The following is a 26858-nucleotide window of genomic DNA, read 5'->3' as shown; positions in this document are numbered from 1 at the left end:
CTGGTGCGTCGCTACATGGTCGCTGGTGAGCTGTCAATCAGGCAGATCTCACCAGCGACCAGTGACCAGCCCCCAGCCAGCAGCGACGCGTGGAAGCAATGCTGCGCTTGGTAACTAAGGTAAATATCGGGTAACCAAGCACTTGCTTAGCGCTGGCTCCCTGCACTCCTAGCCAGAGTGCACATCGGGTTAATAAGCAAACCGCTTTGCTTATAGTTACCCGATGTGTACTCCGGCTACTTGAGCAGGGAGCCAGCACTGACAGCCTGAGAGCGGCGGACGCTAGTAACCAAGGTAAATATCGGGTAACCAAGCAAAAGGCTTCACTTGGTTACCCAATATTTACCTTGGTTACAGCTTACCGCAGGCTGCCAGACGCCGGCTCCCTGCTCCCTGCACATTCAGATCGTTGCTCTCTCGCTGTCAAACACAGCGATGTGTGCTTCACAGCGGGAGAGCAACGTCTAAAAAATGAACCAGCACTGTGTGTAACGAGCAGCGATCTCACAGCAGGGGCCAGATTGCTGCTCAGTGTCACACACAGCGAGATCGCTAATGAGGTCACTGGTGCGTCACAAAAACCGTGACTCAGCAGCGATCTCGCTAGCGATCTCGATATGTGAGAAGTACCCCTAACTTGAAGGAGTTGGAACAGTTTTGCCTTCAGGAATGGGCAAAAATCCCAATGACAAGATGTGAAAAGCTCATAGAGACTTATCCAAAGCAAAATAAGCAAATTGCAACTGTAATTACAGCATAAGGAGGTTCTACAAAGTAGTGACTTTAGTGAGGTGAATAGTTATGTACACTGAAGTTTCCAGTTATTTTCTACTGTATTTGTTGATTGCTTCACAATACAAAGTAAACCAAATGTTCACAGTTCTAGGTATGTTCTTTACATGAACTGATGTAAACCCTCCCAAAAAAAGCCCAAAAAACTGATGAAATTCTCACAAATGAAAAGTTTGTGAGAAAACACAGAAAATGTCAAGGGGGTGAAAACTTTCACAAGGTACTGTACCTGAATTGAGAACCACTCTACCAGAAGAGCCACTGCATCCTATCCTGTCCTCTTTAAAGGGTCACATCCTCCATCTCTTGCATGAAATACTTTGCTCCATATACAACAACCAGCAGCAATTAAAAAAACAAGGAAAGAAGAAGGGGCATATCCAGGACTAAAATCCAAACACTTTTATTTAATCATGTAAAAGTTCATATGCTGCAGGCATTCAGAGCTCTAACGTGTTTCGAGCGTATTACACGCTCTGAATCATATGATCTATGATTAAGAGCGAATAATAAACCTCGAAACATCTCTGAATGCCTGCAGCATATGAATTTTAACATGATTAAATAAAAGTGGATTGTAGTCCTGGAAATGCCTGTTATTCTTTCCTTGTTTTTGCATATACACCTGTGAGCCAGGCAGGTGGGGCATTGGACGAAAGTGAGCAGAATTGGATTTGTTGCATTGCAATTTACGGTATGCTATTTTTTTAACCAGCATCAATTTTCTACTTTGTGTCTACTCTGTGTATGTTATCCAGACGTGAAATAGGGGGGAGTTTCTAGTAAATGAGAATGGTCCATACCTGTGTAAGTGGCTACTGTCACACATGCAAGGGAAAAAAGGGACTACATTTCTGACAGAGGCAACCAGTTTTGATATTTTTCAGAAACAAAATGATCTGCTTCTCTAAGGAAAAATACGTCACAAGCTAGCTAGTATTTACTTAAAGGGGTAGTCCGGTTGTTTGGTTAGTTCAAATGAATTGAAGAGCAATTCAAAAAAATATGCTAACATAATTCAAAAATTCTTAATAAAATCTTCAAATTTTTGTTCGATATACGTTAAAAATGTAAAAACAAAGATTACCATTAAAAATTGGTACTGGATAAAAGTGTTAAATAGGATGTAAAGGGTATAGGGGATTGGTTCAGCAAACAAGTATTTAATGTAGGATGCCTAAATGGAACCTTAATATGCCACTAGGAAAAATGCCCTATCTGACTGCGGAGGTTGTCACCCTAGTAATAAGCATAAGATGGCACCTCCGCTCAATCCGTTCCTCTACTGTATCCCTAGATCATCCCTACATACCAAATAAATGACCAGTACCAATATCAAACAATGAAAGAAGATATCTATCAATGATCCATGACTAAAAAGTTGTTAGGATCAATATAACCACCTAGTTTATAGAGCACAGCACAGTAGTGTTTTACCAATGACCATGATAAAAAGAAGGGAATTTTGTTACTTACCGTAAATTCCTTTTCTTCTAGCTCCTATTGGGAGACCCAGACGATTGGGTGTATAGCACTGCCTCCGGAGGCCACACAAAGCAATTACACTAAAAAGTGTAAGGCCCCTCCCCTTCTGGCTATACACCCCCAGTGGGATCACTGGCTCACCAGTTTTAGTGCAAAAGCAAGAAGGAGGAAAGCCAATAACTGGTTTAAACAAATTCACTCCGAAGTAACGTCGGAGAACTGAAAACCGTTCAACATGAACAACATGTGTACCCGAAAAACACCCAAAAATCCCGAAGGACAACAGGGCGGGTGCTGGGTCTCCCAATAGGAGCTAGAAGAAAAGGAATTTACGGTAAGTAACAAAATTCCCTTCTTCTTCGGCGCTCCATTGGGAGACCCAGACGATTGGGACGTCCAAAAGCTGTCCCTGGGTGGGTAAAAAATACCTCATGTTAGAGCTGCAAGACAGCCCTCCCCTATAGGGAGGCAACTGCCGCCTGCAGGACTCTTCTACCTAGGCTGGCGTCCGCCGAAGCATAGGTATGCACCTGATAATGTTTGGTGAAAGTGTGCAGACTCGACCAGGTAGCTGCCTGGCACACCTGTTGAGCCGTAGCCTGGTGTCGCAATGCCCAGGACGCACCCACGGCTCTGGTAGAATGGGCCTTCAGCCCTGATGGAACCGGAAGCCCAGCAGAACGGTAGGCTTCAAGAATTGGTTCTTTGATCCATCGAGCCAGGGTGGCCTTAGAAGCCTGCGACCCTTTGCGCTTACCAGCGACAAGGACAAAGAGTGCATCCGAACAGCGCAAGGGCGCCGTGCGGGAAATGCAGATTCTGAGTGCTCTCACCAGATCTAACAAATGTAAATCCTTCTCATACTGATGAACTGCATGAGGACAAAACGAAGGCAAAAAGATATCCTGATTCAGATGAAAAGAGGATACCACCTTCGGGAGAAACTCCTGAATGGGGCGCAGCACTACCTTGTCCTGGTGGAAGACCAGGAAGGGAGCCTTGGATGACAGCGCTGCCAGCTCAGACACTCTCCGAAGAGATGTGATCGCTACCAGAAAAGCCACTTTCTGTGATAGTCTAGAAAGTGAAACCTCCCTCAGAGGCTCGAAGGGCGGCTTCTGGAGGGCAACTAGTACCCTGTTCAGATCCCATGGATCTAACGGCCGCTTGTACGGGGGTACGATATGGCAAACCCCCTGTAGGAACGTGCGCACCTTAGGAAGGCGTGCCAAACGCCTCTGAAAAAAGACGGATAGCGCCGAGACCTGACCTTTAAGGGAGCCGAGCGACAAACCTTTTTCTAACCCAGATTGCAGGAAAGAAAGAAAGGTAGGCAATGCAAATGGCCAGGGAGACACTCCCTGAGCAGAGCACCAGGATAAGAATATCCTCCACGTTCTGTGGTAGATCTTAGCGGACGTGGGCTTCCTAGCCTGTCTCATGGTGGCAACGACCCCTTGGGATAATCCTGAAGACGCTAGGATCCAGGACTCAATGGCCACACAGTCAGGTTCAGGGCCGCAGAATTCCGATGGAAAAACGGCCCTTGGGACAGTAAGTCTGGTCGGTCTGGTAGTGCCCACGGTTGGCCGACCGTGAGCTGCCACAGATCCGGATACCACGCCCTCCTCGGCCAGTCTGGGGCGACGAGTATGACGCGGCTGCAATCGGATCTGATCTTGTGTAGCACTCTGGGCAAGAGTGCCAGAGGTGGAAACACATAAGGGAGCCGGAACTGCGACCAATCTTGCACTAGGGCGTCTGCCGCCAGCGCTCTTTGATCGCGAGACCGTGCCATGAAGGCTGGGACCTTGTTGTTGTGCCGGGACGCCATTAGGTCGACGTCCGGCCTTCCCCATCGGCGACAGATTTCCTGAAACACGTCTGGGTGAAGGGACCATTCCCCTGCGTCCATGCCCTGGCGACTGAGGAAGTCTGCTTCCCAGTTTTCTACGCCGGGGATGTGAACTGCGGATATGGTGGAGGCCGTGGCTTCCACCCACATCAGAATCCGACGGACTTCCTGGAAGGCTTGCCGACTGCGTGTCCCCCCTTGGTGGTTGATGTATGCCACCGCTGTGGAATTGTCCGACTGAATTCGGATCTGCCTTCCTTCCAGCCACTGCTGGAAGGCTAGTAGGGCAAGATACACTGCTCTGATTTCCAGAACATTGATCTGAAGGGTGGACTCCTGCTGAGTCCACGTACCCTGAGCCCTGTGGTGGAGAAAAACTGCTCCCCACCCTGACAGACTCGCGTCTGTCGTGACCACCGCCCAAGACGGTGGTAGGAAGGATCTTCCCTGTGATAATGAGGTGGGAAGAAGCCACCACTGCAGAGAGTCCTTGGCCGTCTGGGAAAGGGAGACTTTCCTGTCCAGGGATGTTGACTTCCCGTCCCATTGGCGGAGAATGTCCCATTGAAGTGGGCGCAGATGAAACTGCGCAAACGGAACCGCCTCTATTGCCGCCACCATCTTCCCGAGGAAGTGCATGAGGCGTCTTAAGGAGTGCGACTGACTTTGAAGGAGAGCCTGCACCCCAGTCTGTAGAGACCGCTGCTTGTCCAGCGGAAGCTTCACTATCGCTGAGAGAGTATGAAACTCCATGCCAAGATACGTTAGTGATTGGGTCGGTGACAGATTTGACTTTGAGAAGTTGATGATCCACCCGAACGTCTGGAGAGTCTCCAGTGCAACAGTCAAGCTGAGTTGGCATGCCTCTTGAGAGGGTGCCTTGACCAGTAGATCGTCCAAGTAAGGGATCACAGAGTGTCCCTGAGAGTGCAAGACTGCTACCACTGCCGCCATGATCTTGGTGAACACCCGTGGGGCTGTCGCCAGACCAAATGGCAGAGCTACGAACTGAAGATGGTCGTCTCCTATCACGAAGCGTAGAAAGCGTTGGTGCTCTGTAGCAATCGGCACGTGGAGATAAGCATCTTTGATGTCTATTGATGCTAGGAAATCTCCTTGAGACATTGAGGCAATGACTGAGCGGAGGGATTCCATCCGGAACCGCCTGGCGTTCACATGCTTGTTGAGCAGTTTTAGGTCCAGAACAGGACGGAATGAGCCGTCCTTTTTTGGCACCACAAAGAGATTGGAGTAAAAACCTTGACCTCGTTCCTGAAGAGGAACAGGGACCACCACTCCTTCTGCTCTTAGAGAATTCACCGCCTGCAGAAGGGCATCTGCTCGGTCGGGATGTGGGGAAGTTCTGAAGAACCGAGGCGGAGGACGAGAACTGAACTCTATCCTGTACCCGTGAGACAAAATGTCTGTTACCCACCGGTCTTTGACCTGTGGCAGCCAAATGTCGCAAAAGCGGGAGAGCCTGCCACCGACCGAGGATGCGGAGGGAGGCGGCCGAAAGTCATGAGGCAGCCGCCTTGGAAGCGGTACCTCCGGTTGCTTTCTTGGGGCGTGAGTGAGCCCGCCAGGAATCAGAGCTTCTTTGCTCTTTCTGAGTCCCTTTGGACGAGGAGAATTGGGGCTTGCCCGAGCCTCGAAAGGACCGAAACTTTGACTGCCACTTCCTCTGTGGAGGTTTGCTTGATCTGGGCTGGGGTAAGGAGGAGTCCTTACCTTTGGACTGTTTAATGATTTCCGCCAATTGCTCACCAAACAGTCTGTCTCCAGATAATGGCAAGCTGGTTAAACATTTTTTAGAAGCAGAATCTGCTTTCCATTCTTTTAACCACAAGGCTCTGCGCAAAACTACAGAGTTGGCGGATGCCATTGAGGTACGGCTCGTAGATGCCAGTACCGCATTGATAGCGTAGGTCGCAAACGCAGACATTTGTGTAGTTAGGGACGCCACTTGCGGCACTGCTGGACGTATGAGAGAGTCCACCTGTGCCAGACCAGCTGAAATAGCTTGGAGCGCCCACACGGCCGCGAATGCTGGAGCAAACGACGCGCCGATAGCTTCATAGACAGATTTCAACCAAAGGTCCATCTGTCTGTCATTGGCATCTTTAAGTGAAGCCCCATCCTCCACTGCAACTATGGATCTAGCTGCCAGCCTGGATATTGGAGGGTCCACTTTTGGACACTGGGTCCAGCGTTTGACCACGTCAGGGGGAAAAGGATAACGGGTATCCTTAAGGCGTTTAGAAAAACGCTTGTCCGGATAAGTATTGTGTTTCTGGATGGATTCTCTGAAGTCAGAGTGGTCCAGAAAAGTACTCAATTTACGCTTGGGATACAGGAAATGGAATTTCTCCTGCTGTGCAGCTGCCTCCTCTGCAGAAGGGGCTGGGGGAGAAATATCCAACAGCCTATTGATGGCCGCTATAAGGTCATTTACCATGGCGTCACCATCTGGCGTATCCAAATTGAGTGCGGCGTCAGGACAAGACTCCTGATCACCCACCTCTGAGTCATCATATAGAGACCCTTCTCGCTGAGACCCTGATCCGCGTGATGACGTGGAGGGTCTCTCCCAGCGAGCTCGCTTAGGCGGACTGGGACTGTCATCGGAGTCTGAGCCCTCAGCCTGTGATGCCTGGGACCCCCTTGAATTACGGATTAATTCCAGCTGAGGGGGGCCGGGGAACATAGACACAGCGGTGTCCATGGTCTGAGCAACTGGCCTGGACTGCAAGGTTTCCAGGATTTTTGCCATAGTCACAGACATTTTATCAGCAAAAACTGCAAATTCTGACCCCGTCACCGGGGCAGGGGTCGCAGGCGACTCTGCCTGGGCTACCACCACCATAGGCTCTGGCTGACGAAGTGCCACTGGGACTGAACATTGCACACAATGAGAGTCGTTGGAGCCTGCTGGTAGATTAGCCCCACATGCTGTACAAGCAGTGTAAGCAGCCCTTGCCTTGGCACCCTTGCGTTTTGTGGATGACATGTTGTTGTCTCCCCAGAGTAATATAGGGTATACAGCCAAGAAGCGACCAAACAGTGCAGTATATATAAATATATATAAATATATCTGGTACAGCGAAAAACAGTACACAAATATAACACTGTGGCACTAGTGGGGCCGCACGTATGTGCTGCTTACCGCCCGCTTAGCGCGGGTGTGTGGTCGCCAGAAATCCCTAGCCTGGGTCCCCCAGAGCCTGCGTCCGTTCTCCAGCCAGACTGCATGTGTATAATGGCTGCCGGCGTCCTGGGGAGCTGCAAGCCTGGGGGCGGGCCTAGGGCGTGCACAGAGAAAAAGCGCGAAGCCTGTGTCCTACTGTGCTCAGTGAGAGGGCTGGAGCATGTAAATCGTGCTCCAGCCCTCGGCGCTGCCGATTGAACAACGTCTCTCCCCTACCCTGATTGACAGGGTGGGGGGCGTTAACGAAGCGGAGCTAGGCCGCAGAAAAACCGGGAACTAAAGTTAGAAGCGCCGCCACCGTAAAAGAGCGGTCGGCGCGTCCCCGGCGCACTACAAGTCGCAGCTGCGCCGCCGCTATAGGGGCGGTAGGCGCGGCGATCCACACACATAAAGTCCCCCAGTAATCTGCGGGGACTATAAGCCCAGCGCACAGCGCTACAGTCCCCGGCGCACTAGCACACCCAGCAAGTCTGGGGTGTGCGTGGCCTGTCATACGGGGACACAGAGTACCTGAAAGTTGCAGGGCCTTGTCCCTGAACGGCACTCCCGCTCCACATCCAGCAGGTTCTATGGGTCTGTGGATGGAGCCCGGCCTCAGGGCTTGGTGGCCGGTAAGATCCCACTTCCTCAGAGCCCCTCAGGGGGATGGGGAAGGAAAACAGCATGTGGGCTCCAGCCTCCGTACCCGCAATGGGTACCTCAACCTTACAAACCACAAGTGGGGTAAGAAGGGAGCATGCTGGGGGCCCCATATGGGCCCTCTTTTCTTCCATCCGATATAGTCAGCAGCTACTGCTGACTAAACAGTGGAGCTATGCGTGGATGTCTGACCTCCTTCGCACAAAGCAGAAAACTGGTGAGCCAGTGATCCCACTGGGGGTGTATAGCCAGAAGGGGAGGGGCCTTACACTTTTTAGTGTAATTGCTTTGTGTGGCCTCCGGAGGCAGTGCTATACACCCAATCGTCTGGGTCTCCCAATGGAGCGCCGAAGAAAATCAACATCTAGTATTGGTAGCTAAAACTAAGTGGGCCATATGTAATCTGTGGTTAGCATATAGGCTACATTAAGTTTTATAAGTGTGATAAGTGGGGGTGTTCTGAGGGAGGCAAAAGTTCTTAACTGAGAATAAAAGGAGGTTGTGGTCAAAGAGCGGAGAGGGGAGTCCGTGGAATCATGCACTGAGCAGAACTGGGAGAAGACCAGGTCCAGCGTATTCCACTCTTCATGTGCAGAAGAGATAGTAAGTTGTGAAAGCCGGAGAGAAGATTAGAGATAAAAGATGAATGGCAGATAGGAATATTAAAAGTCCCCCATGATGAGAGTGGTAATTTCACAGGATAGAAAATGTGGAAGCCAGGTTGCAAAGTGATCGGAGAACTGAAGGGAGAGGCCTGGAGGGTGATACACAACCACCACTCGCAGGGAAAAGGGTCTGTAAAGTATAACAGTGTGGACCTCAAAAGAAGGAAGATAAATGAGGGTATTGGAGGAAAAATTTGGAAAGAACATTTTGTTGAAAGGAGCAGACCAGATTTCAGTAAGAGCAAGGAGGTTAATGGTATTTGAAAGTAAAAAGAGACGGATGTAGGAGAGTTTGTTACATGCAGATCATGGGTTCCAGAGCATAGAGTTAAAGGAGACGGAAGGCATGCAAACAATTTGAATGAGATTCCCGGGGGGTTTCTGAATGTAGCAGGGAAGGAGTTAAACTTACTATTATAAAAAAAAAGGCCTGGGTTAGAGGAGACATCTCCTGCGGCTATAGAAGAGAAGAATACCAGGGAGAGTGAGCAGATGTTTCAGTGATTTGTGAGATCATCTCTTGTGTTGTATGGTGGGAGTAAATTAATCTGTGTGGTTTAATCCTGTACAAAGGAGAGGGAAGGAGAAAAGGACTGATATAGATGCAGTGCACAGAGTGTGTTAAAGATCATTAGATATGAGGGATTGAAGCAGCTAGAATATAAATCAGGGCTGTGGAGTCGGTAAGCCAAACCTTCGACTCCGACTCCTCAATTTCCCTTGCACCGACTCCGACTCCACGACTCCGACTCCCACATATAGTGCTTATAGTTAAGTGAAAAAAAGAGAATTTTGTTTACTTACCGTAAATTCTTTTTCTTATAGTTCCGACATGGGAGACCCAAACCATGGGGTGTATAGCTTCTGCCTCCGGAGGACACACAAAGTACTACACTCAAACGTGTAGCTCCTCCCTCCGGGCTATATACACCCCCTGGATGACAATCTAACCAGTTCAGTGCAAAAGCTGAAGGAGGACATCCACCCATAAGTAGAGATAGAGTAAAACTCGGAAAGACCGGAACTCTGTCTACTAACAACAGCCGGTGAAACACACGGAACAAAAAACTGCCAACAGGCAACAGGGAGGGTGCTGGGTCTCCCATGTCGGAACTATAAGAAAAAGAATTTACGGTAAGTAAACAAAATTCTCTTTTTCTTCATCGTTCCTTATGGGAGACCCAAACCATGGGACGTTCCAAAGCAGTCCATGGGTGGGAAATAAACCAAACTGAGAAGTAGGCAAAACCTAACTTCACAAATGGGCGACAGCCGCCTGAAGAATGCGTCTGCCCAAGCTCGCATCTGCCGAAGCATGAGCATGCACTTGGTAGTGCTTCGAAAAAGTGTGCAGACTGGACCACGTGGCAGCCTGACAAACCTGCTGAGCCGTAGCCTGGTGCCTGAAAGCCCAGGAGGCACCGACAGCTCTGGTCGAGTGCGCCTTAATCCCTGGCGGAGGAGGCACCTGAGAACACTGGTAGGCATCGGTGATAGCCGACCTGATCCAACGAGCTAGGGTCGGTTTAGAAGCAGCGAGACCCTTGCGCTGACCAGTGGTTAGCACAAAAAGTGAGGTGCACCGCCTTAAAACGGCGGTGCGTGACACATAGATTCGGAGTGCCCGCACCAAATCTAAGGAATGCAACGCCTTCTCAAAGCGATGCACAGGGGCCGGACAAAGAGAAGGCAATGAAATGTCCTGGTTAAGGTGGAAAGAAGACACCACCTTAGGGAGAAAGTCCGGAGTCGGACGAAGAACCACCTTGTCTTGGTGAAACACCAAAAAGGGGGATTCCGAAGAGAGCGCAGCCAAATCAGAAACTCTCCTGAGAAGTTATGGCTACTAGAAAAACAACTTTCTGTGAAAGTCTAAACAAAGGAACCTCCCTGAGAGGCTCAAAGGGGGGTTTCTGTAAGGCCGTGAGGACCAGATTAAGGTGCCAGGGATCCAAGGGCCGCCGGTAAGGAGGAATGATGTGAGATGCGCCCTGCATGAAGGTGCGCACCTGAGCCAGTCGGGCGATACGCCGCTGGAACAATACCGACAGAGCCGACACCTGTCCCTTGAGGGAATTGAGGGACAGTCCTAGCTGTAGACCGGACTGTAGAAAAGACAGGATGGTCGGCAAGGAGAACGGCCAAGGAGCATGGTCGGAAGAGCGACACCAGGACAGGAAAATCCTCCAAGTCCTGTGGTAAATCTTGGCCGAGGAAGACTTCCGAGCCTGAGTCATAGTGGAGATGACCTCAGAGGGAATGCCTGAAGCCGTCAGGATCCAGGACTCAAGAGCCACGCCGTCAATCTGAGAGCCGCAGAATTCTGGCGGAAGAACGGACCTTGAGCGAGAAGGTCTGGGCGGTCCGGGAGATGCCACGGCACCCCTACGGACAGACGGAGCAGGTCTGGGTACCAAGCTCTCCTGGGCCAGTCCGGAGCAATGATTATGACTCGACGGCCCTCCATTCTGATCTTGCGCAGAACCCTGGGCAAGAGAGCTAGAGGGGGGAACACATAGGCCAGACGGAACTGAGACCAATCTTGAATCAGTTCGTCCGCTGCGAAGGCTTGAGGATCGTGGGAGCGAGCCACGCAAACCGGAACCTTGTTGTTGTGCCGGGATGCCATTAGATCCACTTCCGGAGTGCCCCATTTGCGGCAGATTGATCTGAACACTGACGGATGCAGGGCCCACTCGCCGCTGTCCACGGTTTGACGGCTGAGATAATCGGCCTCCCAGTTTTCCACACCTGGGATGTGGACTGCAGATATGGTGGACTTGGAGTCCTCCGTCCACTGGAGGATTCGTTGAACCTCCAACATCGCCAGACGGCTGCGAGTCCCACCCTGGTGATTGATGTAGGCAACCGCTGTCGCGTTGTCCGACTGAACTCGAATGTGCCTGCCCGCCAACAGGTGGTGAAAGGCTAGGAGAGCTAGAAACACAGCTCTGATCTCCAGCACATTGATCGAGAGGGCTGATTCGGACGGAGTCCAAGTGCCCTGTGCTCGGTGATGGAGAAATACTGCTCCCCAACCGGAGAGGCTGGCATCCGTGGTGAGGATCACCCAGGACGGAGTCAGGAAGGAGCGTCCCTGTGACAGAGAGAGGGGCCGAAGCCACCACTGAAGGGAGCTCCTGGTCTGTGACGACAGAGCCACCAGCCTGTGCAAGGAAGAGATCCGCTTGTTCCAACAGCGGAGAATGTCCAGCTGCAGGGGACGCAGATGGAACTGGGCAAAGGGAACTGCTTCCATTGACGCCACCATCTGACCCAGCACCTGCATGAGGTGTCTGATGGAATGACGGCGGTGCCTCAGCAGAGAGCGCACCGCCAGACGAAGGGACTGCTGTTTGACTAAGGGCAACTTGACAAGTGCCGGCAGAGTCTCGAATTGCATCCCTAGGTACATAAGTACCTGGGTCTGGGTCAGAGTGGACTTGGGCAGGTTGACAAGCCACCCGAACTGAACGAGAGTGAGTGAGACACTCCGCTGGCAGTCTGCACTGGATGAGGCCTTGACTAGAAGGTCGTCCAGGTAAGGAATCACTGCCAACCCCTGGAGGTGCAGAACCGCAACCACTGCTGCCATGACCTTGGTGAATACTCGAGGGGGCGTGGCTAACCCGAAGGGGAGAGCCACGAATTGGAAATGTTCCTCTCCGATTGCAAAGCGTAGCCAACGCTGGTGTGAAACCGCAATAGGCACATGCAGATAGGCATCTCTGATGTCGATGGATGCCAGAAAATCTCCTTGGGTCATTGAGGCAATGACCGATCTCAGAGATTCCATGCGAAAGCGCCGCACCTGAACATGCTTGTTGAGAAGCTTGAGATCCAGGATGGGCCGGAAGGAACCGTCCTTCTTGGGGACTAGAAAGAGGTTTGAGTAGAAACCGCTGAACCGTTCCCGGGCGGGAACCGGAACAATTACACCGTTGGCCTGCAGGGATGCCACGGCCTGAGAGAAGGCGGCGGCTTTGGAGCAGTGGGGGGTGGACAGAAAAAATCTGTTTGGCGGGCTGGAAGAAAATTCTATCCTGTAGCCGTGGGAGATGATATCCCGCACCCACTGATCGGAGACGTGTTGAAACCACACGTCGCCAAAGTGGGAGAGCCTGCCACCGACCAAGGACGTTGCTGGCGCAGCCAGATAGTCAAGAGGGGGCTGCCTTAGTGGCAGCGGCTCCTCCGGTCTTTTGAGGACGCGGCTTCGCGCGCCAGTTGGGTTTACGATCCTTGGCTGCGGTAGTGGACGAGGTCGAGGGCTTAGAGGATGACCAGTTAGAGGAACGAAAGGAACGAAACCTCGATTGGTATCTGCCCTGGATAGGTTTCCTGGTTTTAGTTTGTGGCAAGGAAGTACTCTTCCTGCCAGTAGCTTCCTTAATTATTTCATCCAGTTGTTCACCAAACAGCCGGGACCCAGCAAAAGGGAGACTCGCAAGGTACTTCTTAGAGGAAGCGTCTGCTTTCCACTCTCGAAGCCACAAGATCCTGCGGATCGCGAGGGAGTTAGCGGAGGCCACCGCCGTGCGGTGAGAAGCCTCCAGGATGGCAGACATGGCGTAGGATGAAAAAGCCGAAGCTTGAGAAGTTAAGGCATCCATCTCAGGCATAGAGTCCCTGGTGAGGGAATGTATCTCCGCCAGAGAGGCAGAGACTGCCTTAAGAGCCCACACTGCCGCAAAAGACGGGGAGAACGAGGCTCCTGCCGCCTCATATACAGACTTGGCCAGAAGGTCAACCTGGCGGTCAGTGGGATCCTTAAGAGAAGTGCCATCAGCCACAGCTACGACTGTGCGGGCTGAGATTCTGGACACCGGAGGGTCTACCTTTGGAGACTGGGCCCATTCCTTAACCACCTCTGGTGGAAAAGGAAAACGGTCATCAGAACTACGTTTCGGAAAACGTTTGTCAGGACAGGCCCTGGGCTTGGTAACAGTGGTCTGAAAACTGGAGTGGTTAAAAAACATACTCCTAGCTCTCTTAGGTGAGGTAAACTGGTGTATCTCTACCAGAGAGGCTTGTTCCTCTGACTCTGGTGGGTTGAGGTTCAGTACGGAGTTAATGGACGCAATCAAGTCACTAACATCCGCATCACCCTCAGACAAGTCAATGGGGTACATAGAGGTAGCGTCTGAGCCCACAGTAAACGAATCCTCCTCGCCCTGCACCTCGGCTCGTGAATCAGAGCCGTGGGACGAGGAAGGAGAAGGGTCCCTGCGTCTCCGTTTAGGGGGACGGGGTCCTAGGACATGCTCTGAGAGCTCTGCAGAGCTCGGAGCAGCAGAGGCACCCTGAGAAGAGGGCTGATGCATGGTCAGCAGTGTCCGGGACAGCTGCCCCATGGAGTCGGCAAAAGACTGGGAAATAGCTTTGGAAAAGGATGCTACCCAAGCCGGGGGATCAGCCACTGGGGCTGGAGCGGCCGGAGGAACCCCTGAGGAGGCTCCAGGCTGAGACACAACCATGTTAGCACAGGCATCACAATGTGGGTATGTGCTTGGCTCTGGCAGAATGAGCTTACATGCAGTGCATATAGCGTACAGCTTTGCAGTCTTGCTCCGGGTGACAGACATGCTGCTGAGGTGGAAGCTCTGCAGTAAGAATACACTCCTATAGAATGTCCTGAGAGTGTATAATAAAGCCCACAACCAGAGGTTGTGGCTTACCAGACCGCTCTCTGTGTGCCCTCCGGATTCCACAGCTCGGACCCCCAGTAAAGCGTCAGCCTTCCTAGAAAGCAGCAGGTTCAGCAGCCAGCGCCGATCAGTGTGATAAACGCTGAGAAAATGGCGCTGGGAGGAGGGGGGGGCGGAGATTAGCCCAAGAGCGGGAAACCGGAGGGCGAAGGAGAGATGCAGGGGAGGGAAACATCTCCTCAGAGAGGAGTGTCCTCCCCTCTGCTGGATGGCCGGTGGGCGGCGCCACTCTATTCCCCTGCATGAATGACATGCAGGGGAAGATGAAACCGAAACTAGGCCCAAACAGAAGCCGGGGCCTAGATTTTAACATGCGGCCGACGAGCAGGCACCTTCGGCGCGGTTCTCAGGGGAAACCCCCAGAACCGGCCGAAATTTACAGTAAAGACAAAAAACATACTTTCCCCCTAATAAAAGTACCCGGGACCCCTGAAAAACGTCTCAATACTTAGCTTTTGAGACGCAGGGCCAGTCCCTGAGGGGGGGTTAAACGCTCCTTCCAGCAGGAACCAGACAGGGCTGCGGATGGAGACCGGTCTCCTGCAAGCAGAGAGGACCGTGACGGCTCCCACTTCAACCCAGAGCCTCTCAGAGGATGTGAAGGAGCGCGGCATGTGAAGGCTCCAGCCTTGTAAAGTCAACCTTAACAGCACCGCCGACACAGTGGGGTGAGAAGGGACATGCCGGGAGTCCAGACTGGACCCGCTTTTCTTCCAAATCTTTAAAATCAAAATAAAAATGAAAAAAATCAGAGAATGCATGTGTGTGTGTGACCTCCTGAAACACAAAGCATTGAACTGGTTAGATTGTCATCCAGGGGGTGTATATAGCCCGGAGGGAGGAGCTACACGTTTGAGTGTAGTACTTTGTGTGTCCTCCGGAGGCAGAAGCTATACACCCCATGGTTTGGGTCTCCCATAAGGAACGATGAAGAAATTTATTGTAGTACAATGTGAACATCAGACATTTAATCATTTTTATGATACAATAATCAAGATATTTAGATAGAACATAAAATATATTTATTGGAATACAACTTTAGAACACAAAAAACTGTAATAAATTGTAAATATGTTATACAATATGTAATATACAGTACATTGCATATATATCTTGTGTGTGCATGTATAATATATATATTTACATATTTACAATTTATTACAGTTTTTTGTGTTCTAAAGTTGTATTCCAATAAAAATATTTTATGTTCTATTTAAATATCTTGATTATTGTATCATAAAAATGATTAAATGTCTGATGTTCACATTGTACTACAATAAATTTTTCACTTAAATATAAGCATTATACTAAATTTTATTATTTAGTATGTTTTTGATGAAAACTGTTTTTTGCCACTTACATGGTTTATTATATAGTGTTATATATAACACTATGTAATAAACTATGTAAGTGCCAAAAAATAGTTTTCAACAAAAACATACTAAATAACATTTGTGCAGTCTGTGAATTTGTTCTAAAAAATAGAGTTGCTTCCATCAGATCCTCCTTCATAGATGACCTCAAATCTGACCTAATAATTTTAAGGCTAGAGAACAACCTGTCTACACTAACTTGGGTTGGAGGCAAAGCCGTAACCACATGGGCAACATCTCTAACAATTTCCGGGTATAAAGGAATTGCCTCATGCTCAGTCAGTTTTGATGAATGGTTGAATTTTTCTATTTCTTTGAGAGCAAGTGAAAAATTTTACTGAAATCTGGTCAATCTGCTGCTATAGGAGACAGAGTGAAATCTTTTTCCTTGCGGCAACACTTTGCTGCTCCATGTCATCCAAATACTTGTCAAAGCTAAACTACTCATCTGATGAGGTGAAGATATAGCAGCAGTAGCACTGTCAGGCCCCAAGTCCTCTTGCGCCTGGCAGTCCTGTAGCTGCTCATCCTAACTGCTACCTCACTCAAAGCTTATTTTCCTTTAGTAAGCTGTTGATCATCAAGCAGAATATGATGACTTGGGTTCACATAAACAGCTGCCAAGAAGAAGAATTTTATTTTCCAATAGCTGTGTCTTTCTCTCTGTTTCATTGAAGCAGAAATGCCATCTGTGATTAAACCTCCTCTTTGGGACAGGTAAACTAGCAAGTTCTTCCACTACCTTAGGCCCGTTTCACACGTCAGTGAAAAACAGTGACGTTTTTCACTGGCGTGTAAAACACGCACATGTCCCTGCGTGTGCCGTGACTCACGGCACACGTGAGTTGTCTAAGTGCAATCCGGGCTCCGTTCTCCGTGGCCCGTGATTGCACTTAAAAAACAACTCACCTGTGCACGCTCCCGCTCTCCATGGTGCTGATCGCTCCCGCGGTGCAGCATCCGGCCGGCGCTGACCCCCGCAGCAGCTGCTTCCGGGTCGGCTGTGTCGCGCATAATGAATATGCGCGACAATAATGAGCCGGCTCAGAAGCAGCAGGGAGAACGGGCTGCAGAGGACATCGCTGGACACCGGGTGAGTTAAAATGTTTTTTATTTTAAAAGCACGTTTTTTTCTGGCACGTGTTTCACGGACCACACCACCGCGTGGTCCGTGGGACATCAGTGATGCCAGAAAAAAATAGACATGTCTCCGTGCGGCAATCACGCACATGCGGGTACGCCGCACGGAGACACGTGCAGTGAAAAATCACTGACGTGTGAGCAGACCCATTCATTATAATGGGTCTGCGTATGTCAGTGATTCTGGTACGTTTTAAAAAAAGCACAAACGTCCCAGAATCACTGACGTGTGAAAGGGGCCTAATGAAAATGCCAGGAGTTAAATCCTCAGCTTGTAATTTTTTAGTCACGGTAAATGGGTGATTAAGCAATTCCTTCAATTCAGCCACCTGTGTCCATTGACTTTCATTTAAGGTTACTTGAGGGTACATCATATCTATAAGAAACGATTTTAGTTCAAGCAATCGCGCAGTCATTAAATAAGTGCTGCCTCACCGAGTGGCTTGATCAACAATTGCCCCTTTCCCAGCACGTCTCTTCAAGATGGAATCACTTTTAGGGGTTCTGGCGGCAATAACCAACTTCCTCACTTTTCCAATCAGATTTCCAGCATGTCCGCCCAGTTTCACACATCCGGCTTTTCGCCGGTTTGGCGGATGTGGCGCACGCCAGTATAGTACGATACAGTACAGTGACAGCGCCACAAATTCCAGGTCACATGCTCCAGTCACATGAAAGCATGTGACCGTCGTTTGTCGCGCTGCCACTGTACTGTATACACTGTACTGGAGTGCGCCGCATCCGCCAAATCGGCGAAAAGACGGATGTGTGAAACCGGGGTCCCCATTGCAGACTATCTCTTATTGCCAGTTGAACACAGCGCATGTGATGAATATGAAAGTGTTTTGAAGCAGCTTCAACAAGATCATCTAATCCTAAAGTATCATTTTGCTGTTCTTCTGTTGTAATATCTGTTTGTTCCTCAGTTACATGAACAGCACTGTGGCTCCATCTCACACATACTAAATCCTAAATTTTCTTCTAGCTGTTGTTCATTACTCTCATTCATCAGTTTAATTGTACTTATGTTTGAAGCATTGTTCGTTACAATGGCAAGAACCTGTTCTTTTTGGCGTTCCTAATCTTGCAGAACTTTTTCCACTAAGGCCTGGAGAAACTGGCTTATGTGATGAGTTTTACTATCTTTTACTGCCAGTGTCTTGCTAACAATTTCTTTCTTGTCACAAACATATCGAACATTGATGGCAAAATAATTCAGTGAAATGCAGTGACTCTGGGCATCCCAGCAAAGGCAATGGGTTTCAAGATAGGACATTCAGACACAGCGTTTTGTGAGGATCCTCACAAAGAATGAGCATGTCAGTTTGTGGCGGTTTTCTAATCTGCTTTTGCTATTGAAAGCATTATTATGAGTTCAAAAACCTTTCCGGTGATGCGTTTTTTTAAAAAGCTGATCTGCTTTTGCAGCTGAAAAATGTATTCTCAAAAAAACGCAGCAAAAACGCTGTGTGTGAATGCAGCCTTAGATCAGGAATAGAACAAACATTTACAGGACATTTCATACCTTTCCCAAATTCCTATGAAAAAATTTTCATCGCACTCTGCATTGCACTACTGTCCCCAATTTATTATATATTTTAGGAGTCGGACTCGGTGCATTTTATACCGACTCCGACTCCACCAAAATGAGCTTCGACTCCGACTCCACGACTCCGACTTCACAGCCCTGATATAAATGATACAAATATATTGTATATTGCAAATATAATTTTTCAGCACAAATGAACTAGAAACAAGCTTGTTTGACTGTTTTGCACTATTTTGCCCTGTCCGTAAAAACAATTTAAGGTGTTCGTGATATTTTTTAAACTAAAGAAATTTATATATACTATTTTGATTGTACCGTATTTTTCGGACTATAAAACACACGAGCAGGATGTAGCAGCGCCTGCCGTGACCACGTGGGCCTGCTTATTTCATATGCATGCATCCTCCCGTCCATCATATCTCAGCGCTGAAGCCGGCGCTGACAGGTGGGCGGTATAATGGGCGGGGGGTGTGTGCATAGTAAAGAGCCGGCCTGCGTTATCACCCCTGGCAACTACAGCCTGGAGTGATCATGTGTGGCTATATTCACTGCCCCCCGCGTATCATCATCAGAGCGGAGGGCAGTGAATAAGTACGGTATACTCACTGGTTGTTCCCTGCAGCATCGTGATGTCCTCCTTTCTGCCGGCCCACTGATGTGTGTGGAGCTGTGCGACAGCGATGACATCATCCCTGTACTCACCGCTCTCCTGTAGGACATTGCAATGCTGCAGGGAACGGTGACCGGCTCCACACTGGTCAGCGGCGCTGCTGCTGACACAGAAAGGAGGACGAGCGATGTGGCTGGAGGGAGGAAAGGTGAGTATAAACGTTTGTTTTTTTCTGTGCCACAGGATACAGGGCATATTGCAGGATGGGGGTATTTATCAGGATGGGGGTATATAGCAGAATGGAGGCATATAGCAGGATGGGGATATATAGCAGGATGGGAGTATATAGTAGGATGAGGGTATCTATCAGGATGGGGCTATATAGCAGGATGGGGTACTTATCAGGATGGGTCTATATAGCAGGATGGGGGTATATAGCAGGATGGGGGTATATAGCAGGATGGGGGTATTTATCAAGATGGGAGTATTTATCAGAATGGGGGCTATACCTAGATGAGGGACATATACAGTGTGTTCACCGCCATTAACTTGAGAACAGCGGCAGCTATAGGAATAGAAGTGGTCTAGGTATAGTAAAGCAGCCATGCGCTACGTAATGAAACCACCTACAGCGCCACCTGGTAGAAAACAACGGAGTTAGCATTTTTATCTCGAAAACGGAACGAGATGGAGAAAAGAAGTGAATTGAAAAATTGTAGGGCATCATCAATTAAATACGAATCGACAGCTTGCATACAGAAATGCTATCATATGAAACCCATGACCCCCCAAAACATTGAATGCTGGTCACGCTGGTGGCGCTCATTTACCTTTGATGCTCAAAGTGGCCACCGTCAGCTGCAATGCACATATGGACTCTGGACAGCATACTGTATCTTGCTGCACGTTGTGCAATATGGTAGGTGACACGTTTGCACAAACATCTGTGATACGTCGTCGTAGGTCCTGCAATGTTGGTGGAGGGGTCGCATACACCTGCTATTTGATGTGACCTCACAGAAAGAAGTCCAATGGGGTCAGGTCAGGTGAGCGTGGAGGCCACTCCACACAGCCACCACCATACCCAATGACTTGTAGGAAGGTATCCAAGAGGTATCTCTTCACGTCCGCAGCCTTGTGAGTTTTACATGTTCTAATCATAGCATTTCTGTATGCAAGATGTCGATTCGTATTGAATTAATGATGCCCTACAATTTTTTAATTCACTTTTTTTCTCTATCTCGTTCCATTTTCGAGATAAAAATGCTAACTCCGTTGTTTTCCACCAGGTGGCGCTGTAGGTGGTTTCATTGCGTAGCGCATGGCTACTTTACTATACCTAGACACCACTTCTATTCCTATAGCTGCCGCCGTTCTCACGTTCTCAGGATATGGGTGGACACACTGTATACAAGGATTGGGATCATATACAAAGCAGGAGGATCATTACCAGGATGGGGTACCTTAGTAGAGAATTTGGGGACATTACCCCCATAACAGTGTCAGCAGCAGATCCTCGCCCAATAACAGTGTGTCATGACCACAGTTTTTGTTTAAAAAAGAGAATTTTGTTTACTTACCGTAAATTCTTTTTCTTATAGTTCCGACATGGGAGACCCAAACCATGGGTGTATAGCTTCTGCCTCCGGAGGACACACAAAGTACTACACTCAAACGTGTAGCTCCTCCCTCCGGGCTATATACACCCCCTGGATGACAATCTAACCAGTTCAGTGCAAAAGCTGAAGGAGGACATCCACCCATAAGTAGAGATAGAGTAAAACTCGGAAAGACCGGAACTCTGTCTACTAACAACAGCCGGTGAAACACACGGAACAAAAAACTGCCAACAGGCAACAGGGAGGGTGCTGGGTCTCCCATGTCGGAACTATAAGAAAAAGAATTTACGGTAAGTAAACAAAATTCTCTTTTTCTTCATCGTTCCTTATGGGAGACCCAAACCATGGGACGTTCCAAAGCAGTCCATGGGTGGGAAACAAACCAAACTGAGAAGTAGGCAAAACCTAACTTCACAAATGGGCGACAGCCGCCTGAAGAATGCGTCTGCCCAAGCTCGCATCTGCCGAAGCATGAGCATGCACTTGGTAGTGCTTCGAAAAAGTGTGCAGACTGGACCACGTGGCAGCCTGACAAACCTGCTGAGCCGTAGCCTGGTGCCTGAAAGCCCAGGAGGCACCGACAGCTCTGGTCGAGTGCGCCTTAATCCCTGGCGGAGGAGGCACCTGAGAACACTGGTAGGCATCGGTGATAGCCGACCTGATCCAACGAGCTAGGGTCGGTTTAGAAGCAGCGAGACCCTTGCGCTGACCAGTGGTTAGCACAAAAAGTGAGGTGCACCGCCTAAAAACGGCGGTGCGTGACACATAGATTCGGAGCGCCCGCACCAAATCTAAGGAATACAACGCCTTCTCAAAGCGATGCACAGGGGCCGGACAAAGAGAAGGCAATGAAATGTCCTGGTTAAGGTGGAAAGAAGACACCACCTTAGGGAGAAAGTCCGGAGTCGGACGAAGAACCACCTTGTCTTGGTGAAACACCAAAAAGGGGGATTCCGAAGAGAGCCCAGCCAAATCAGAAACTCTCCTGAGAGAAGTTATGGCTACTAGAAAAACAACTTTCTGTGAAAGTCTAAACAAAGGAACCTCCCTGAGAGGCTCAAAGGGGGGTTTCTGTAAGGCCGTGAGGACCAGATTAAGGTCCCAGGGATCCAAGGGCCGCCGGTAAGGAGGAATGATGTGAGATGCTCCCTGCATGAAGGTGCGCACCTGAGCCAGTCGGGCGATACGCCGCTGGAACAATACCGACAGAGCCGACACCTGTCCCTTGAGGGAATTGAGGGACAGTCCTAGCTGTAGACCGGACTGTAGAAAAGACAGGATGGTCGGCAAGGAGAACGGCCAAGGAGCATGGTCGGAAGAGCGACACCAGGACAGGAAAATCCTCCAAGTCCTGTGGTAAATCTTGGCCGAGGAAGACTTCCGAGCCTGAGTCATAGTGGAGATGACCTCAGAGGGAATGCCTGAAGCCGTCAGGATCCAGGACTCAAGAGCCACGCCGTCAATCTGAGAGCCGCAGAATTCTGGCGGAAGAACGGACCTTGAGAGAGAAGGTCTGGGCGGTCCGGGAGATGCCACGGCACCCCTACGGACAGACGGAGCAGGTCTGGGTACCAAGCTCGCCTGGGCCAGTCCGGAGCAATGATTAGGACTCGACGGCCCTCCATTCTGATCTTGCGCAGAACCCTGGGCAAGAGAGCTAGAGGGGGGAACACATAGGCCAGACGGAACTGAGACCAATCTTGAATCAGTTCGTCCGCTGCGAAGGCTTGAGGATCGTGGGAGCGAGCCACGTAAACCGGAACCTTGTTGTTGTGCCGGGATGCCATTAGATCCACTTCCGGAGTGCCCCATTTGCGGCAGATTGATCTGAACACTGACGGATGCAGGGCCCACTCGCCGCTGTCCACGGTTTGACGGCTGAGATAATCGGCCTCCCAGTTTTCCACGCCTGGGATGTGGACTGCAGATATGGTGGACTTGGAGTCCTCCGTCCACTGGAGGATTCGTTGAACCTCCAACATCGCCAGATGGCTGCGAGTCCCGCCCTGGTGATTAATGTAGGCAACCGCTGTCGCGTTGTCCGACTGAACTCGAATGTGCCTGCCCGCCAACAGGTGGTGAAAGGCTAGGAGAGCTAGAAACACAGCTCTGATCTCCAGCACATTGATCGAGAGGGCTGATTCGGACGGAGTCCAAGTGCCCTGTGCTCGGTGATGGAGAAATACTGCTCCCCAACCGGAGAGGCTGGCATCCGTGGTGAGGATCACCCAGGACGGAGTCAGGAAGGAGCGTCCCTGTGACAGAGAGAGGGGCCGAAGCCACCACTGAAGGGAGCTCCTGGTCTGTGACGACAGAGCCACCAGCCTGTGCAAGGATCCGCTTGTCCCAACAGCGGAGAATGTCCAGCTGCAGGGGACGCAGATGGAACTGGGCAAAGGGAACCGCTTCCATTGACGCCACCATCTGACCCAGCACCTGCATGAGGTGTCTGATGGAATGACGGCGGTGCCTCAGCAGAGAGTGCACCGCCAGACGAAGGGACTGCTGTTTGACTAAGGGCAACTTGACAAGTGCCGGCAGAGTCTCGAATTGCATCCCTAGGTACATAAGTACCTGGGTCGGGGTCAGAGTGGACTTGGGCAGGTTGACAAGCCACCCGAACTGAACGAGCGTGGCGAGAGTGAGTGAGACACTCCGCTGGCAGTCTGCACTGGATGAGGCCTTGACTAGAAGGTCGTCCAGGTAAGGAATCACTGCCAACCCCTGGAGGTGCAGAACCGCAACCACTGCTGCCATGACCTTGGTGAATACTCGAGGGGGCGTGGCTAACCCGAAGGGGAGAGCCACGAATTGGAAATGTTCCTCTCCGATTGCAAAGCGTAGCCAACGCTGGTGTGAAACCGCAATAGGCACATGCAGATAGGCATCTCTGATGTCGATGGATGCCAGAAAATCTCCTTGGGTCATTGAGGCAATGACCGATCTCAGAGATTCCATGCGAAAGCGCCGCACCTGAACATGCTTGTTGAGAAGCTTGAGATCAAACACCGAATTCGATATCAAGGTAATTATATTAAACCAAAAACCGAAAGACTCAAATTACCCATAAAACAATTTTATTACATATATGCCACAAACAAGGTACACACGTTAAAAAATTGATGAGATTCATCAATTTTTTAACGTGTGTACCTTGTTTGTGGCATATATGTAATAAAATTGTTTTATGGGTAATTTGAGTCTTTCGGTTTTTGAGAAGCTTGAGATCCAGGATGGGCCGGAAGGAACCGTCCTTCTTGGGGACTAGAAAGAGGTTTGAGTAGAAACCGCTGAACCGTTCCCGGGCGGGAACCGGAACAATTACACCGTTGGCCTGCAGGGATGCCATGGCCTGAGAGAAGGCGGCGGCTTTGGAGCAGGGGGGGGTGGACAGAAAAAATCTGTTTGGCGGGCTGGAAGAAAATTCTATCCTGTAGCCGTGGGAGATGATATCCCGCACCCACTGATCGGAGACGTGTTGAAACCACACGTCGCCAAAGTGGGAGAGCCTGCCACCGACCTAGGACGTTGCTGGCGCAACCAGATAGTCAAGAGGGGGCTGCCTTAGTGGCAGCGGCTCCTCCGGTCTTTTGAGGACGCGGCTTCGCGCGCCAGTTGGGTTTACGATCCTTGGCTGCGGTAGTGGACGAGGTCGAGGGCTTAGAGGATGACCAGTTAGAGGAACGAAAGGAACGAAACCTCGATTGGTATCTGCCCTGGATAGGTTTCCTGGTTTTAGTTTGTGGCAAGGAAGTACTCTTCCCGCCAGTAGCTTCCTTAATTATTTCATCCACTTGTTCACCAAACAGCCGGGACCCAGCAAAAGGGAGACTCGCAAGGTACTTCTTAGAGGAAGCGTCTGCTTTCCACTCTCGAAGCCACAAGATCCTGCGGATCGCGAGGGAGTTAGCGGAGGCCACCGCCGTGCGGTGAGAAGCCTCCAGGATGGCAGACATGGCGTAGGATGAAAAAGCCGAAGCTTGAGAAGTTAAGGCATCCATCTCAGGCATAGAGTCCCTGGTGAGGGAATGTATCTCCGCCAGAGAGGCAGAGACTGCCTTAAGAGCCCACACTGCCGCAAAAGACGGGGAGAACGAGGCTCCTGCCGCCTCATATACAGACTTGGCCAGAAGGTCAACCTGGCGGTCAGTGGGATCCTTAAGAGAAGTGCCATCAGCCACAGCTACGACTGTGCGGGCTGAGATTCTGGACACCGGAGGGTCTACCTTTGGAGACTGGGCCCATTCCTTAACCACCTCTGGTGGAAAAGGAAAACGGTCATCAGAACTACGTTTCGGAAAACGTTTGTCAGGACAGGCCCTGGGCTTGGTAACAGTGGTCTGAAAACTGGAGTGGTTAAAAAACATACTCCTAGCTCTCTTAGGTGAGGTAAACTGGTGTATCTCTACCAGAGAGGCTTGTTCCTCTGACTCTGGTGGGTTGAGGTTCAGTACGGAGTTAATGGACGCAATCAAGTCACTAACATCCGCATCACCCTCAGACAAGTCAATGGGGTACATAGAGGTAGCGTCTGAGCCCACAGTAAACGAATCCTCCTCGCCCTGCACCTCGGCTCGTGAATCAGAGCCGTGGGACGAGGAAGGAGAAGGGTCCCTGCGTCTCCGTTTAGGGGGACGGGGTCCTAGGACATGCTCTGAGAGCTCTGCAGAGCTCGGAGCAGCAGAGGCACCCTGAGAAGAGGGCTGATGCATGGTCAGCAGTGTCCGGGACAGCTGCCCCATGGAGTCGGCAAAAGACTGGGAAATAGCTTTGGAAAAGGATGCTACCCAAGCCGGGGGATCAGCCACTGGGGCTGGAGCGGCCGGAGGAACCCCTGAGGAGGCTCCAGGCTGAGACACAACCATGTTAGCACAGGCATCACAATGTGGGTATGTGCTTGGCTCTGGCAGAATGAGCTTACATGCAGTGCATATAGCGTACAGCTTTGCAGTCTTGCTCCGGGTGACAGACATGCTGCTGAGGTGGAAGCTCTGCAGTAAGAATACACTCCTATAGAATGTCCTGAGAGTGTATAATAAAGCCCACAACCAGAGGTTGTGGCTTACCAGACCGCTCTCTGTGTGCCCTCCGGATTCCACAGCTCGGACCCCCAGTAAAGCGTCAGCCTTCCTAGAAAGCAGCAGGTTCAGCAGCCAGCGCCGATCAGTGTGATAAACGCTGAGAAAATGGCGCTGGGAGGAGGGGGGGGCGGAGATTAGCCCAAGAGCGGGAAACTGGAGGGCGAAGGAGAGATGCAGGGGAGGGAAACATCTCCTCAGAGAGGAGTGTCCTCCCCTCTGCTGGATGGCCGGTGGGCGGCGCCACTCTATTCCCCTGCATGAATGACATGCAGGGGAAGATGAAACCGAAACTAGGCCCAAACAGAAGCCGGGGCCTAGATTTTAACATGCGGCCGACGAGCAGGCACCTTCGGCGCGGTTCTCAGGGGAAACCCCCAGAACCGGCCGAAATTTACAGTAAAGACAAAAAACATACTTTCCCCCTAATAAAAGTACCCGGGACCCCTGAAAAACGTCTCAATACTTAGCTTTTGAGACGCAGGGCCAGTCCCTGAGGGGGGGTTAAACGCTCCTTCCAGCAGGAACCAGACAGGGCTGCGGATGGAGACCGGTCTCCTGCAAGCAGAGAGGACCGTGACGGCTCCCACTTCAACCCAGAGCCTCTCAGAGGATGTGAAGGAGCGCGGCATGTGAAGGCTCCAGCCTTGTAAAGTCAACCTTAACAGCACCGCCGACACAGTGGGGTGAGAAGGGACATGCCGGGAGTCCAGACTGGACCCGCTTTTCTTCCAAATCTTTAAAATAAAAATAAAAATGAAAAAAATCAGAGAATGCATGTGTGTGTGTGACCTCCTGAAACACAAAGCATTGAACTGGTTAGATTGTCATCCAGGGGGTGTATATAGCCCGGAGGGAGGAGCTACACGTTTGAGTGTAGTACTTTGTGTGTCCTCCGGAGGCAGAAGCTATACACCCATGGTTTGGGTCTCCCATAAGGAACGATGAAGAAATTTTATTTTCCTATTATCTTCCTCTAAACCCAGGGTGCGTCTTATGGGCTGAAAAATACGTTAATTATCATGATTTTACAATTTACATTGAATGCAGCTGATGTCTTTGCTCAAAAATATGCAACTGTTTGGTCACAATTGTGGCTCAAGGCTCTTCATAAATGTCGCCTTGTGGTCTTAGATT

At 50.3% G+C, this 26858-nt stretch overlaps 1 protein-coding gene across 1 annotated transcript in view; it reads right to left on the bottom strand.

The window, feature by feature from the left end:
• LOC142312550 (putative E3 ubiquitin-protein ligase HERC6) overlaps positions 1-26858 on the bottom strand; it is a 149536-nt gene that overhangs the window by 42716 nt on the left and 79962 nt on the right. The gene's annotated exons all lie outside the window — the stretch shown is intronic.

This window comes from Anomaloglossus baeobatrachus, chromosome 1 (genome assembly GCF_048569485.1).
Source record: "Anomaloglossus baeobatrachus isolate aAnoBae1 chromosome 1, aAnoBae1.hap1, whole genome shotgun sequence".
Lineage (NCBI taxonomy): Eukaryota > Metazoa > Chordata > Amphibia > Anura > Aromobatidae > Anomaloglossus > Anomaloglossus baeobatrachus.
Note: the sequence above shows the minus strand (reverse complement) of the source record. Positions and strands in the feature narration are given on the sequence as shown.